The sequence below is a fragment of the Manduca sexta genome, unplaced genomic scaffold (assembly GCF_014839805.1).
Source record: "Manduca sexta isolate Smith_Timp_Sample1 unplaced genomic scaffold, JHU_Msex_v1.0 HiC_scaffold_295, whole genome shotgun sequence".
Classification (NCBI taxonomy): Eukaryota; Metazoa; Arthropoda; class Insecta; order Lepidoptera; family Sphingidae; genus Manduca; species Manduca sexta.
Window position 1 is genome coordinate 1 of NW_023593966.1, and position 17,330 is coordinate 17,330.

The 17,330-nt window shown below is 34.5% G+C and overlaps 2 long non-coding RNA genes and 2 pseudogenes across 2 annotated transcripts; 1 reads left to right on the top strand and 3 right to left on the bottom strand.

Annotated features, from left to right (window-relative positions):
• Window positions 1-350: 350 nt before the first annotated feature.
• Window positions 351-9,890, bottom strand: LOC119192578 (annotated as a pseudogene).
• LOC115456090 lies at window positions 8,134-9,094 on the bottom strand. Its single transcript, XR_003939851.2, has 2 exons — window positions 8,846-9,094; window positions 8,134-8,762 (listed from the first exon to the last, which is right to left on the bottom strand). It is a non-coding gene; the product is annotated as an uncharacterized LOC115456090 (long non-coding RNA).
• Window positions 9,891-11,053: 1,163 nt separating the features above from the next.
• On the bottom strand, window positions 11,054-13,704 carry LOC119192579. Its single transcript, XR_005113668.1, has 2 exons — window positions 13,004-13,704; window positions 11,054-12,939 (listed from the first exon to the last, which is right to left on the bottom strand). It is a non-coding gene; the product is annotated as an uncharacterized LOC119192579 (long non-coding RNA).
• A 2,360-nt stretch (window positions 13,705-16,064) lies between these two features.
• LOC115456101 lies at window positions 16,065-17,105 on the top strand (annotated as a pseudogene).
• The last annotated feature ends 225 nt before the right edge of the window (window positions 17,106-17,330 follow it).

The following is a 17,330-nucleotide window of genomic DNA, read 5'->3' on the forward strand; positions in this document are numbered from 1 at the left end:
TGGAAAGGAATGGAATTAATTACATATTTACTGCCATAAAGAATTATACGGACACTTAAGAGTGGGGTCCAATAGAACGACGACTGATGAGGGATGATTACCTCTCGGCAGTGTGCATAATTATGCCGGCCTATTGGTACCGGATATACCCAGGCTGATACCGGAATGATATGAACATCCCGAAAAGAAACCAGTCAAAATAAATAATTCATAATCGTCACAATAACACCTTATTCTGATTGGTCTATTTTCACACTCAATCCGAGATACCGATCAAGTATCAAGATCGTGCATTAATTTCGGCTTGTAGTCTAGTAAACCCTTTCAGTAGTAGAGAAACCTCTTCTCATGGAATAATATATAATACAGGTCTGGTAATGTTTGAATCTACTTGAAAGAAAAATGCATGACTTGGTACTTACCGATGCAGTTCCTTGGGCCAGCGCCAAAGGCCAAAAACAAGTGAGACGGTCGCTCAGATTTATTGTTATTCATAAACCTCTCGGGCATAAACTCATGCGGGTCGGGATATATATTTGGATCCATGTGGTAACCATATAGTGGTATTGCAACGGAATCGCCTACGTTAAGTGTTATCGATGTCCCCGGCAGTGTGTAAGGTTTTGTGCACACTCTGTCAATCCTAGCCACGGGCGGATGAATCCGTAATGTTTCTAAAAATATATAATAGGTTTAAGTTTCTATGTTCATGTTTACTTAGATTAAAACGGACATTTAATTACGCAATGTGAAAATGACCCTGTATAATTCAACTTGTGCTAGAAATATAATATAGAACTTTGTAATAGTGCGCCAGCAATATATAAGAAATAAATTATTTGATATTTGTACAAAAAGTATCGTCATCTAAATAATAATATTGAGTCATTATTTTATCATTAATTTTGAAGATAAACGTTTCTCCAAGCAGTAATAGGTAGTTAATATTGTAGATTACCTAATAAAAATCCTTCAAGGTACGGCAATTGTGAAAGCAGCTCGTAAGTGATCTCTTTCCCTTCTGTGACTTCGTTGATGTGGTGACGCAATTTGTCTTGTATGTCTGGTTTAGTCGCTAGCGCGTGAAGGGCGAATGACAACAAACTACTGGATGTTTCATATCCAGCGATTAGAAATAGCAAACACTGAGCGTCTATGGTGTCGTCGTCTAATTCTGAAAGTAATTTTTACCTCTATAAATTGTATATATTCTAATAATTTCTATTGAAGCAATTTCCCCTGATAATATATTTTAATCCAGAGCATGATCTCTTCGTGTGCCAAAGTTCATCCGAATCCGTTCAGCTGTTTCTACTTTAGATATAGACTAACTTTTAATCGCGGCTCTCTACCGGCGTGAAAATATTTTTCCGGAATAAAAGTCCCACTTTATATTTTCTTGGGATAAAATATAGCCTATATTTTAGGTTAGACCTCTACTAAAACATCGGTGTAAATTGCATTCAATCCCATGCAGTAGTTTTTGCCTGATGCTTGTACAATAGGGGACCGGCCTATGCTTGATTTTGTACATTATTCTATATGTAATGGTTAATAATACGAAAAAGAAGCACTCCTGCGAAAACTGCATCACAATTGGTTAAAAAATGAGCGAGTAATTCATATTTAAAATATTGTAACGTGCAGAAGTGGGCGCGATGTGGGGATATCGCTTCATCTCTTTTTTTCGCTCGCGTCGTAATTCCCGATGACGTCACATGTGGATATTTCGTCTCTTTTCTGTTTCTTGTTAATTACCCCTTCCACCGAAATTCAAAGACTTATAACTTGTTGATTTTTTACCGGATTTTAATAATTCCTTCTGTGTTATAATTTATATTATGTAAATATTTGATAATAGTAAAGAACAAAATGAGTCCGGTACCCTATTATATTTTGGCTTCCGTTACTCTAAAAAAGACCCCCATACTCGTTTTCTTTCTTTAGCGGTCGTATCACTTACCATTAGGCGTACAGCATACTTCGTTGTAACTTGTCATTCAATTGCAAAAAAAATACTTCAATTTGATTTTTGTCTCGACTTTCGTTAATGAGGCCCAAAGCTCACCGTTCAACAGTAGCTGTATTATTTGGTGTAAAAATAAGTCTTTTTAGTAAATATTCAATTTAAAAGACATATTTACTTACCTATTTTAGTTTTTCCATTCTCCATCTCGGGTGTTTCTTTTTGCGAAGTCCACGAGTATTTGTAGGAAATCTTTGCTCCTGCAAATATAATTTATATTATAATATTCCCCGCATATGCAACGTTAACAAAATGTATAGTCAAACTATTACTTAGAACCAGCTGCTTTTCTTTCGGCTTTCGCTGCTTTTAACATCCTCACTAATTCATCTGTAGATTCTGTATTTAAGAACGATAAGTTCAAGTAAGGTAGCAGTTTTGGCATAAAAAGTAAGATTGATAACAGGAACATTCTTTTTATATTTCGGCATGTAATCGAATTTTTCGGCTACCTGTAAAATAAAATTTGTGTTACGGGTATTTATATAGGCCATTGACTTAAATTGAAGACGGTGATATTATGACGATATTTTTACATTATTCGTAACAACAGATATTTTTACAAATATAATAAACAGACACGTAGTTTCATGAGGACGAAAAATGTTGGGGGTTTTGTAATAATAATGATTCCTTATGCTTACGCGAATGTTAGACATTGAAATAAAACTATTTACGGATGTTAAAGACTCGGACTCTGTCAACAACGAAAAATAATTTAAAAATTATATAAGTAATTGTAAAATGTAGGTTTAACTTGTAACTTTGGTTTGCGGATGACCAACACCTCAGTCTGCCTCTTCACCATAAAGGCTGCAAAGTCTTCGAAATGTCGGGAGAAAACAGTAATATAAAGAACCGCTATAAAATCCGTGTTATAATAATATTATAAATGCAGATATTTGTGAAAATATTTACATCTTGGTATTGTGTTTGGATATAGTTAGGAATAAACGCAGTAACAGCTGAACGGATTCGAGTGGTAAATCGCTAACCTACACGATCAAAATACTATAATTATCAAAAAAGACACTTTGAAACCTACTCGCACAATATATTCAGGGTTGAATAAATTACGATAATTCAGTATACAACTTACTCGAAGGAAATGTGACCTTTCGCTATTTAAAGCGTCGCATTCGATCCCAAACGCGCAGGCTCCAATAACTTCTAAAGTAAAATGACCCATAGTTTCTTTCATTTCTACCTCTTGTGAATCTGTGAATAGAAGTTTATAATATAATAGTAGTACCGCGTGACACATACAATGTCAATATTATGATGTATATAAGGTTGTATAATAATTATGTTATATTAGGTATTTAGGATTTTGGACAGACAACTATATTTGTCGCGTTAAATATTATTTAACATTTATTTCGTTTTCAATGTTATGTTTGATGTTACACTTCTTTTACTAATAAAGTTTATTTTTTGTACCTCAATGATTAACAATAAATATTTTAGCAATTGATCCGTGTTATGGTCTAATTAGCAAAACTGAAAATATCTATAGTTAAATTCCACTAAAGACAACTCATCATCTTGTAAATTTAGTGTTAATATAGACTGTGAAGATAAGATAAACATTTATGCAAACATACCATATTGTCTTAGAAAATCCACCATTTGCTTTGAGCATTGTTCTATAAGTGGAAGCATGTTTCTTAAGCGTGCCGAGCTGAATGCTGGCGTGAGGGTACTCCTGACGCCCTTCCATTCTGATCCCTGTAAATCACGGAACCAATTTGTGTATATATCTTGACACTAGTAAAAGTAGGTCAGTTTACATACAAATACTACACACTTGTACAAGTATCGAGATGACCACATATAGTCGTTTTCAATAAACGATCCCACTCATAATTTTCAATCGGATTTCGAGAATGAACCAATGAAAATAATTCGTTTGTAATCATGTCAGAAAAAAAGTTGTACTAATTGGTTAATTTTCTCGAACGAAAAAAGCGATTGAGATCGATTATTGAAAATGGCGGCAAAATAATAAAAAACTTAAAAACTGAAAGGAAAAGGGGACATACCCCTCATGGAGGGCAGAAGGAAGGGAAATGTGCGCGAACCCTTATGGGCCTCAATTTGTATTTACAACCATGAGGTATACACAATGAACTGTGTGCCTAGGGCCGCGGCAAATATGCCCCCATGCATGGGCGTGCATTTGGTGTGGAGACTAAGCGCACAAGAATTGCCTCGGGGAGCGCTGCCGTACATAAAGGCCGCCTTAGGCGTCTATGACATCGGAAGACTAACTGGGCCGCATTTTCTTCCACTTCGAGTTGCTGTAGTCGAGTAAACAGCCCCCCATTGCTCAACCCGTGACAGTCTCGGACCCCCAATTTTGCCTCTTACTACAGCCAAGGGACCCGTGGCGGAATTCTTTAATGTCCGCAAACTACAGAGCATAAAATTCAAGCCTATCTATCAATTGAATAAACTCACCCAAAGCAAATTATTTTACTATGAAGCCAATTCAAGCTTAACCTCATAACCATGTACATATTTGTTAGTGCCAGATAGGTACTCTATCTGTCTTTGCACAGTTGGAATTATATTACGGTTATTATCACAGAATCGATAATTACTTAGCAGAGATGTGAAAATAGTTTAGAAAAAGTATTTAAATACAAAATGCAAAATACGTTATTTCAAAATAGGTTTTCCAAATAAAATGCCTTGTACTTATTTAACTGATTTTAATACTAATGTTTGTTCAAAGAGTTCATCTTTCATGTTGATTCTATGGGGCCTCTTAATAATTTTACCCAATGAAAATCGTCGTTTAACAGGTGCAGAACTTTCTAAGCAGGTATTAAATTTGAGTTTTTTTTTTACATTTGGACATCTGTTCAAGGATTCTAAAGCATTGTCTTCGTATTTTAAATATTGTAGTGGTTCCAGATCGAATGTAGTTACCGCTATTGACCTCAAATTTGTTTGACGCGCAATGTTGGCATAATATTGTTTTTAGTGACAATAGTGACCACATTAAGGATTATGATCTGAGCGTTTATAAATAAACTTTTGATGAATGAAAAATAAGAAAAATGAATTAAAAATGTAACAAAACTATTTAGTATCTCACAAATACAAAAATATTTATATAAAGTATTTCAAATAAAATACTAAATACATTTCGAAAAAGTATTTAAAATATAAAATAAAAATAGGTATTTTGCATTTTGTATTTATATTTAAAATACATGTATTTCAAATAATTCACATCTCTGTTACTTAGTTCCTATACCTAAAAGTTTACGACTACAGACATAAGAAAAGCTAACTAACCCTTAATGGCTAATGAGCCTTTGTTAAGATTAGTACGATCCTTTCTTCTGATATTTTTTAAATATTCTAGAGATAATTTACACTCCTAGACTTAGAGTAAGCAGGCACATAAACTTCTCATAAATACGTAAGGGAATTCGAACGTGTTATATTCATACCACATTTAATCGAAATCGGTATGGTAGTTTTTGAATTCATCTCGTTCAGACAGGCAGATAGATGCGGCGGGAGACTTCGATTTATAATTTGCTATTAAAGAGGGAAAATTCCGCCATGCATGATTGCAACGTACGTAACGGAAACTCTCAAAAGGAGTCAATTTTCCCCGTTTTTTTCCAACATTTTCATTGATGCTACGCTCCTATTGGTCATAGCGCGTTGTTATATAGCATATAACTTTCCTCGATAATGCGGCTATGTAACACTATAAGAATTTTTCAATTCGAACCAATGGTTTCTGAAATTAGCGCGTTCAAACAACAAAATCATCGGATTTATTAGTATAGACAGATAGATGCGGATGCAAGTGATCTTGGGAAGTTTTTTATTTTTAGTGATTGTATTTAAGTCTGGTGGGCCACTTGCAAAATTCGACGATTCGGGGGTTGAATTTAACTGAGCTAGATAATGGTACCAACCGAGTACTTAGATTTTAAACTTCATTCCGGTGCCAGGGTTAGTACAAATATTAGATAGGCCTAGTGTCGGTTCCTAGGCATGGCTGTGTCAAATATGCTCACTTACAAATTTTCCTGATGCTGCGATTTTAAAAACTGTATTTTAATTTTCTCCTTTGAGATGGTTAACAGTCTTATGCACATTACCTAGTTGTGGCCCCTGCAAATACTTTAAATGAATAAGAACAGGTTAAGCCTCACCTTTAAATTCAAAAGGAATCTTCTCGCATAAACTGGCTCCTTGGAATTTAGAATCATACGATCAGTAAAGTGTTCGAAGTCTCGTACAACAATCGCTTTCAGAAGGTCCGGGTCTAAGATGTATAAAACCGGTTTTCTACCCTCGAAAATGCCTAGAATGAGAAAATCCACATAGATAAGTATATATTGTTTTATTTTTGTCTACTGCTCCTGTCCTAATAAAAACATTATGAAGTTAGGTATAGATAGATAAGTTATGAAGAATAAATAAGTTGCTATTACTACCTACAATAGGGTAGTTATTATTTGAACGTAAAAACAAATATATAATGCAAAAAGACACTAAAATATAAAAAAAATATTTACAATTGCCTATGATTGATGAAAGTGGTGCCCTCATTGAAATTATTCATTATTTTCGTATATGTGTACATATATTTATCTACCTTGGCTAAATGCCTGGTAGTTGCCTACCTGCCTACCTGTCTAGCAATTTTAATAAGTTGCCGACTTCAAACTCTACAAACTTTATATTACATATAGGTAATATTAAATTATTTTTTGTAATGGTAAGAAATAGATCATCTCAATGACGTACTTATAATGCACACGGAGTAAGTAAACGCAGACAAACTTGTGAGCACAGCTAGTTTCAAATATTTTATATTTTATGACGTAAATTTTTGATACTAGTCTATTCTATAGTTTATTTTATCTACTCTATATTTTTTAATGTTGTTGCAAATACAATATTTTTTTACTTTTTAAAAATGGCGCCAGACAAATCTAATTCTAGATTTATTAAGATACGAAAACTCGCAGTGTTTCATGTCCTGAAAATAAAATTCAGTATATCTGGTTCATAAACCATACACATTATATGATGCTGCTATTAAACAGAAAAAGTTAAACTATATAAGTACTACTTATACAAATTATAAATATTAATTATATAATCAACTCATGTTTATAGAAAATTATTTACTCAGATGATTACCATATTATGTGCCTAATTTCACAATCTGGTTAATTGAACTGAAATCATTCTGATGTGGATTTAAAATCACGTTTAATAATGTACATATTATATATATATATATATATATATATATATATATATATTACTATATATACTGATTAACTTTTTTTATTATAAAAGATACCTAACGATTCACATGTTCTCATTTCTCTTTACTCGGTTACTATGGCGGGTTTTACAAATTACATCCTTTGTACGGTGGCCAGTCGCTATCCGGACGAATGCAAATATCTTACCGCCATGCCAGCACACCATGTTACGGCGCAGCACGGTTCCTATATGGTCTAATTCATATTATTATTTTATTAAAAGTATACATTCACAGTTCAATAGCTATATCGTTAAATATGATTAAATAAATTAATACTATAAGTATAATTTCCGTCCATCGAATCCAAAACTTAATTGTTTTAGAAAAACTAACACAAATATTACTTGATCTACGAAACGAGTTGGAGACTTCTCAATCCACATAACTTACATGACGCCATTAGACTATGCAAGCGACGTCGAAAGAGCTCGTTCCAGCGCGTGTTCTTACACTTACAACAAACTGTAGAGTTACCTTCATTTTAACCAGATATAAAGATAGAAAGGTATGATATAGGTATATGAATTTATAACAAATGTACACAAGGAATTCGCGTTTAGCTACAACTTCAAATGAGTGAAAGTTAGGCGATTTCCATGCTTGATGATGAATCTGTTCAATAGTAGGATATAACGTCGCTGGTTACCATGTTTTTTAATGAGCAAATTAATTGCCTAGACCGGCCAGAAGGACTTTTAATAGATTTCAGAACGTTTTTTCATGTTTAGATGATTTTTACAAACCATGGGTAAGTGCTGTAACCATCGTGTAACAACAAAATAAAATGCCATACTAATATGTAATATAATATATATTTTCTTATCATAAATGAGAAACAAAGCTTTACTATATTTGCATATTGCAATGCATGCAAATCGTCATTAATATAGTAGAATTTGTACATATATATTATAAAATAATGTGTTTCGGTATTGTTTTTTTGTTATTTGAAATATGGTTTGCTTTGGTAACCGCCCGGGGCCTCACCCTAACGGGGTCTCGCGCAGTCTTGGCCTTTTGTTTTACTTTTCTTCCCCTGCAACGAAGTCATTCTAGCCATTTATGAAATTGTTAAAATGGTTAAAATGTTTTTGCTCCCACATGGCGCGGACTATGACCGCTATTGAGCGTGATTTTTCTATTTGGTCTGCTTATACGTTTATGTGACGAGTAGCATTTACTCAGAAGTTGTGAAACAACGCCTCAGAATTTTACTTTTCAGGCATCTTATCTCCTGAGCTGTTTATGCGGATGGCGGGCAGTAAACAAAAACTTTCTGATTACTTTTGATGAAATCTTAATCAGGTTTTTCTGTTTCTTACGTATGATTCATGTTTTATTAGGTGGTCGACCTTGTAATTTGATCTAATCCGATATCTCTAACCGACGCGACAGTTCATCCCACTCGCGCTAAGTTTATCGCTGTTAAACAAGCATACATTGTAGTAACTAATAGATAAATAATAACAATGATTGATTATGGTCATGATGTAATCAGTACTTACCTATTTATTTTGTCAGTTATAGCTGACTAATTCTAATGATAAAACCTAAATACACTAACCAATTCTCGGACTTAATCTGTATCCGGATTCCGGAACAACGCAATCAGAGTAATGGGAGTAATTACACGAAATATTTCGCGGAAAAGAATATAGTGCGCGATTGCAAACCCTACGTGATGTAAACATCAGATAATATACTTAATCCTCTCAGTGAGAAATTGTATCTACACAAATGAATTATGCTAGTCATATGAAAAACAAACTATGGAATACACTAGACAATCATTGAGACAAATACGCAAAAATAAAACATAAGTACTTAACTTTTTTATATTAAGTTGATGATTACTAGTCAATATAAAAAAAAACTAGATAACCGCTGTATCTACGTAACTACTTACATGATTAATTATTTTGTTAGTAATTTAACGAGACTTTGTGTTAGTATAATACTTTTATTACAGAAATACTCACCACCGTATGGATGTCCTTTAAAATATTGGTAAATATCTAATTGATACTGATGAAAAGATTTTTTTGCTTTAAATCTTGGTCCCAAATTTCCAAACAAAATAACTGGTTTCATAAATGGAATACCTTTCTTTTCGAAATGATCGAAGGTGCTCGTATAGTAAAAATATAAAGCTATCACTGTGCTTATCAATATGAAAAATCTCCATTCTTCAGAGATTACGAACAAACTGTACATTAGGGCTCCATACAACTCCATTGGCTAAATTAATCTACACGCGCTCACTGCCTATTGTTAATAAAGTATGTTATAATGTCCAAAAATATTGAATAGACTTTCGTCGCAGTAGTATTTAAAAACAAAAAGTCTGTCTATATTGCCTATCGTAATGTAATTTATAAATGTGTCGTCTTAATGATACATAACGTCTGTTAGGTTATTAACAAAATAAAATCACAAAATGCAGTGAATAGTTTCGTTCCAATCTTTTTTCCCACAACGCAATTTTGCAATGTATAACAAGAGTGAGTACTAGGTAGCACTTTGTCAACTAATTATCTCTCACTACATACAGATATAAATGTAGTAGACAGTAACTGTAGTCGCATTCAGTGTTACCAACTCCCAAAATATTTACCTCTTAGTTAAGTCAAAAAACCCCTAAAATTTAAAAACAACCTTGTTAATAATGTAGAAGTATGCTAGAAACTACATATCCGGTAGGTCAAGAAATAAGTACAAATAAATAATACGTAATCCATAAACCCCCATAAAAGTACCCATCCTACTAAATTTTAAGGGAAATATTCCTATGCTGGGAAGCCTGATAGGGTTTTTCGCAGGAGTTATTTGACAGTTGAAGTGTTTCCATCTACAGGAATTATGCTTATTACTTTATCGTAATTTAAATATTTTCTTTCAAGATAACTGACTTCAAAAATCTGAAACATCTAAGCTATTTCTATCTTACTTATATAAGATATCGTTTCCCTAACTTTGTTGTCGTTGGTGTAACACAGCAACCCAGTGCTTATAGGCACAAAAAAAAGAGGATTGGAAAAGCGCGGGAAACTTGGAAATAGGCGGACGTGTTTTTTTTTAATCTTGATAAAAAATAATTAATTTTGTAAATATAAGTTATCAGTAGGGTTAAATTTTCTGTATATTTTGTAGATTAGTGTTTTTTAGTTTAGTTCATCATTTTTGGTAAGTTTTTGCATATATTTAAACTGTAGAATAGTAAGGTCTTATGAATTTGCCGCCTGATCCGGGGGGCTTAGTCCCTCCGGCGGGCAACTTTGTCACAATTGAGACTGAAAAGTCACATAATTATGCCTCCGAGTCGGGTATGGAGACAGATGCATCTGCATCAGCCCGGCCTCTAAAAAGAAGTCGCCGACATGTATGCAAGCGTTGCAATAAAAGACGTAAAAACACGGCTCATCTGATGATAACCTACATGGCTGTGATTGCGAAGATCTTTCTCAGACTAGTCAACCCCAATCGATTAACAAACTTATTACCTCAGAAACCCCGATTCCCGCGCAAACTGTAGGCAGGAAAGTATATGATGGTTCGGATAGTGCGCCTTTTGTTATTCACGTACAAAAACATATTATTCAGGACAATGACTCTACCACTTTGCATCCACTTTCGTTTGGGAGATTCCTACAACGTAACAATTTTAAAAATATTATTAATGGTAGTGTTAAGAGGATAGGCAGAAATAAAATTTCTTTGGCTTTTTCTACATTTATTGACGCCAACTCTTTTATTACTCATGAAAATCTGTCTAAATTTAATTATAAGGCATTCATTCCGTCTTTTAACGTAACTAGAATGGGTTTAGTGCGTGGTGTGCCAGTAGAGTGGTCTCCGGAAGAGATAATAGAAAATTCATCTGTACCAATTGGTTGTGGACCTATTTTAAAAGTCCGCAGATTAAACTTTAAAACTTTAGTAGACGGCTCTATGGTGTGGAAGCCCTCTCAAACCATTGTATGCACATTTGATGGCCAAGTTCTTCCAAAACGAATTTTTATGTCCTACAATTCAATGCCTGTGGACCTTTATATTTACCCTACTATACAGTGCTTTTATTGCTGTCGGTTTGGGCACACTAAAATACAATGTAGGAGCAAACCAAGGTGTTACAAATGCGGCGATAGCCATACTGGGGACTCTTGTGACAGGGATGAACGTAATGCCAATTGCTGCTTATGCTCAGGTTTTCACTTTGCTACTAGTAAAGTATGTCCTGAGCTCTCAAGGCAGATACAAATAAAAACCTATATGGCCCAGAACTCTGTATCTTATGCAGAAGCCAGTAAATTGCTCCCACCAGTGACTAAATCTTTTGCTGACACCCTTATATCTCAAACTCCCAGAGAAATTGAAACTTCTTCACCTATTACATTCAATCAACATTCTTCAAGTTATAAAAACTGTTTTTCGCAAACCTCAGCCCCCCAAGAGCCCTTCTAAAGGGTATAATAAGGAAGCCCACAACAATATTTTAAAAGAATTTAGAATTCCTGAGCCCACTAACGGCTGTGCCATCAATGAAGTACTTAAAGACAATACTGTAAAACAATTCAATATCATGGAATTTATTACGGCATTAATTAACCTTTTATCCTCATTTAACATATCACCGTCCAACGCTGCTTCACTTCATAGTCTCATTTCTTCGATATCACCCCAAAATGGACAATCAAGTTCATTTAATCCAATGGAATTGCCGCAGCGCAATAAATAAAAAAGTGATATTATTTATTTAATAAATAAATACGAACCTTTAGTTTTTGCCTTGTGTGAAACATGGTTCAAATCAAATAATATATTTAAAATTAATGGTTATACAACAGTAAGAGAGGATAGACCAGATGGATATGGTGGAGTAGCTATACTTGTGAAGGATTCAATTCCTTTCACTGTGGTTTCTCTACCATCACACAGTGAAGAAATCTCAATCATAGCTATAATTATAAATAAAACATGTATTATATCTGTATATATATCTCACCCTTCTCATTCTTCACTTAATGAAATTAACAGTATTCTTTCCACACTTACTAATCCTTATATACTGTTAGGTGATTTTAACTGCCATCACCAGTCATGGGGTAGTTCAACTTCTAACTCCTATGGGGAAGAACTACTCAATATATTTGATACACATAATTTATGTATATTAAATTCTGGTTCCCCCACACGTCGCAGTGATCCAAGTCAGAACAATAGCGCAATAGATTTATCTGTCTGCACTCCTAACTTTGCTTCTCGTCTCACTTGGTGCACCCTTCCCTTAACATATGGTAGTGATCATTTCCCTATCAAAATATCTTTTCCATTCCCAATCCCACATTCACAACCTAGAATATCTCACTTAAAACACAAACTTCCACATAGTAAGAGCAGCACTTGGCTAAATTATAAAAATTATGTTGACAATCAGCTATCTTCTCTTCCAATTGTCAATAATGGAAATGAGCAGGATTGTGCAGAAGTATTAGCTAAAATTCTTGTTTCCGCTGCAGATGATGCTTTCCCAGTAAAAATAATCATTCATTTAGGAAGATCCCAATGCCTCCGTGGTGGGACTCGGAATGCACAGCTGCAGCTAAAAACGTAAAGAAGCTGAAATAGAATATAGTTTAAATATGACCCAAGAAAACTTCATATACCTCTCTAGTATCATTACACAGACTCGAAAACTCTATAAACTGAAGAAAAGAGAGAGTTGGCATAATTTTTGCTCTGTCATTTCACCGAATACACCCCTTCAGCTGTTTGGCGTAATATTAGGAGATTCCGGTCTGCATTTTCCGACCACACTACTTCCCGTATCCCGGATAATTTAGCAGGTGAATTTATAGATACATTAGCTCCTCCCTGGGTACCTCAAGAAGTTACTTTACAACCGGTAATTCGTGTGGAATCCAATATAACCTCTGATGACACGTCATTAAAAATCCCTTTCAATATTGAGGAATTGAAAGGTATCCTTTCTAATACTGTAGACTCATCTCCAGGTATCGATGGCATCCCATACTCATTTTTATCTAATGCTAGTCCCACTGTTCATTCTTATTATTTATCTCTTATCAATTCCGTAATGACAACAGGAAACATTCCTCAGATGTGGAAACGTCATGTGGTGTTGCCAATTCTCAAACCTAGTAAAATTCCGTCTGATATTTCATCATATCGTCCTATCGTTCTCAGTCCGGTTCTAATGAAAATAGCAGAGCATCTTATTAAAAATCGGCTAGAATGGTACATAGAAAATAAAGACTTACTGCCAAAAACTCAATACGGTTTTCGAAAAGGAAAAAGTACATTCGACTGTTTAAGTATTTTTACTACAGATGTTCGTTTATCCTTCTCAAAAATTGCTCGACAGTTGCTGTATTTCTAGATATAAATGGGGCTTATGATAACGTCATATTATCTATCCTGCATAAGAAATTACAATCACTCAGCGTTCCAATAAATCTCTCAAATTTCATAATAAACATTTTACATGATCGTACGGTTAGCATTTCAACTACTCAGCAACAGTTAATTCGACATGTATGGAAAGGGCTTCCGCAAGGCTCGGTACTTAGTCCTTTGTTATACAATATATACACGTACGACTTGGACCGCTCTTTTAATAATGATGTTCAAGTTTTACAATATGCGGACGACTTACTACTATATTATAGTTCCCATTCAGTAGAACACGCTTGTTTTGTTTTAAACTCTGCTCTTCAATCTCTATCGTTATGGCTTCTCCAAAACGGCTTAGATATTTCCACTTCTAAAAGTGCAGCAGTTTTATTTTCCAAAAAAGGAGTCCCCAAACAATAAACGTTATTTACCGTGATACTCCAATCCCAGTCAAAAATAATTTTAAATATTTAGGCGTAGTCTTGGACTCTAAACTTTCTGGTACTTCACATTGCGACTACGTTGTTAATAAGGTTGAGCGCCACATTAACATGCTAAGATGTTTATCTGGTGTGTGGTGGGGGTGCCCACCCCCAGTCATTAAAACTTGTTTATAATGCTATAATTAGAAGCATTTTTGATTATGGTTCATTCTTGCTGGAACCAGGTGCAGCTTATTCTTTTAAAAATTAGATAACCTTCAATCAAAATCACTACGCATAATTACAGGGGCAATGAAATCTAGCCCTATTAATGCATTGCAAGTGGAGTGTTGTGAACCTCCACTATGTCACAGGAGGCAATACCTTGCTGATAAATACTTATTTAAAATTATTCAATTTTCCTCCCATCCCTCTTTCCATTACTGGAAGCTCTGTCTAAATACTATTCCACTATACCTAGTCATCGTTCCCGTAATCCTCCATGCCTAATTATAAGTTATAAAAAAATCTTTTCCATCCCGGCCCCCACTCATCGTTTTAATAAATTCCCGCTCTTCAACAACTGCTACAACTCGTTAATTTTCTCTCCTAGTATAATTTATGACTGTGTTAATAAAACTGCGCCCAATATAAAAATCTCATTCAACGCATTTCTTGAAGAACGTTTTGAGGGCTTCCATTACCTGTACACAGATGCTTCTAAATTTTCATTTTCGGAATGTGTTGGCATTGGTGTTTTTCACTCTCAATACAAGATCGTTCAAAAAATTAAGCTTCCTCCGGAATCATCTGTTTTACTGGCGAATGTTTTGGAATACTGAAGGCTATAGAATATGTTCTTTTACTTAAATTAAATAAAGCTGTTATCTTTTCCGATTCGCTAAGTGCTCTACAAGCCATCTTTAAATTTCCTTTTAAATATAACGGTATTTTGCCAGTTATTCTCCAAATAAGAGAGTTGGCGCACAAATGTATTTTGAGGGGATACTTATTATATTTTGTATGGATTCCTAGTCATTCTGGAATCCACGGCAACGAAACCGTCGACAAACTAGCTAAGGATGCGGTGCAAAGTGGTGACTTATTTCCATTTAAAAACTACAGTCAAGACTTACAATCATTGCCGAAATTTTTTCTACGAGACTCTTGGAAAGAAACATGGTCATCTAGTTGCATAATGAAGGGCCGCTACTACTCCGTCATCCAGCCTCAGATCCCAACGAAACCGTGGTTTTCAGAGTTAAGTTTGACAAGGTCGAGACTTCTATTCTTATTCGTATTAGGCTTGGTCACACTTGTGTCCCTGCTCACCTCGCCAGACTCAATATAGTAAACAGCCCTATGTGCGTTTGTGGATCAGATGTTGGCGACTTAAATCATATTCTGTTTTCTTGCTCTCAATTTGACCGTACATCTATGATTTGCTCCCTTCTAGACCTTTGTATTCCTTTTCCATCTTCTATCCTCTCTTTACTTAGTACAAATAATTTTTCTGTGTATAAATGTATTGCATCATTTTTCATTAAGAACAATATAAAATTGTAATTATTTCATCCTCATCCATCATTAGTGTTATGTTTTTGTAAATTGTATTTTTTATTTAATTTTTATTTTATGTAAGGCATAGTTTTTCCTTTTTCCTTTCAAACCCTCCTGATATCCTCTTTTCTAAATTTCTTTACCAGTCTTAATTTTATATCTCAAACTGTTTCCCTACCTTTGTCCTATGCAAAACCGTCAGCAAAGAAACCTAAAATTGCAATCTCAAGCTGCGCAAGCCAATATTATGAATATTTGCATCAACTTGTCTTTGGCTAAATGCACTAGACGTGCGAAGCCATGAAGAAAAAAAAAAAAAAAAAAAAAAAAAAAGAGGATTGTTAAACGTCAATTGTCAAATTGAACGTGGTCACTTGAGATGATTATTATTACTTACCTGTAAATGTATGGTGAATATTATTTACATAATAATATTTTGTAATTGAAATTGAAAATAATCGTTTTATGACAAAATAGGATTGATTGAAGCGATGGGTAAAACTTCAAAAGATAAACGTGATATTTACTATAGATTAGCTAAAGAGGAAGGTTGGCGTGCTCGTAGTGCATTCAAATTATTACAAATCAACGAAGAACACAACATCTTTGAGGGTGTGCTTCGCGCAGTGGACCTTTGTGCAGCACCGGGAAGTTGGAGTCAAGTTTTAACAAAGAGTCTTCGCCAGAACGCTGCAAACGTAGACGATGTCAAAATAGTCGCTGTCGATTTACAAGCGATGGCCGCATTGCCAGGGGTTAAACAAATACAAGGCGATATAACTAAGGTGTCTACTGCTAATGAAATAATACAAGAGTTTAAAGGACTCAAAGCCGATTTGGTTGTTTTGCGATGGCGCACCGGATGTGACAGGTTTACGACATAGATGAATATGTACAGTCACAGTTGCTGCTAGCTGCTTTGAACATCACTACTCATGTCCTTAAAGTCGGTGGAGTATTTGTCGCAAAAATATTCAGAGGAAAGGATGTATCACTCCTGTATTCACAGTTAAAACAGTTCTTTGAATATGTTACAGTGACAAAGCCAAAAGTTCGAGAAATTCTAGTATAGAAGCATTTGTAGTTTGCCAAAATTATAGTCCCCAAGTGGGTATATACCAAATATGGTTAATCCGCTCTTGGATCACAAGTACTGTGACTTCAACCAATTCACAGGTCCTAATAGGTTTATAGTGCCTTTTAATGCATGTGGAGATCTGAGCGCATATGATTCTGACACATCATATCCATTGATCCTGAGGGTCAGACAATGTATGAATATAAGGAACCAGTCCAAGAGCCCATCAACCCACCATATAAGGACATCATAGACAAAACAAAAAATTACAAATAAAGAATTCATAACACATCATATGAAGTTTTTTTATAGGCTTTTGGTAAACAATACCTGTCATTGTTAATTAAGTTCTGTTAACTACATATGGCAGGGGTCAGGTTATTAATAAAAAATCATAATTATTTATAGATCCACAATTTCCACGTAACCTTACCTCAAACGACAATGTACATGGACATAGTAATTTTGGGGGGATTAAATAAAAGGACTAGCATACTTAATAATTTTGAAAAGTTATAG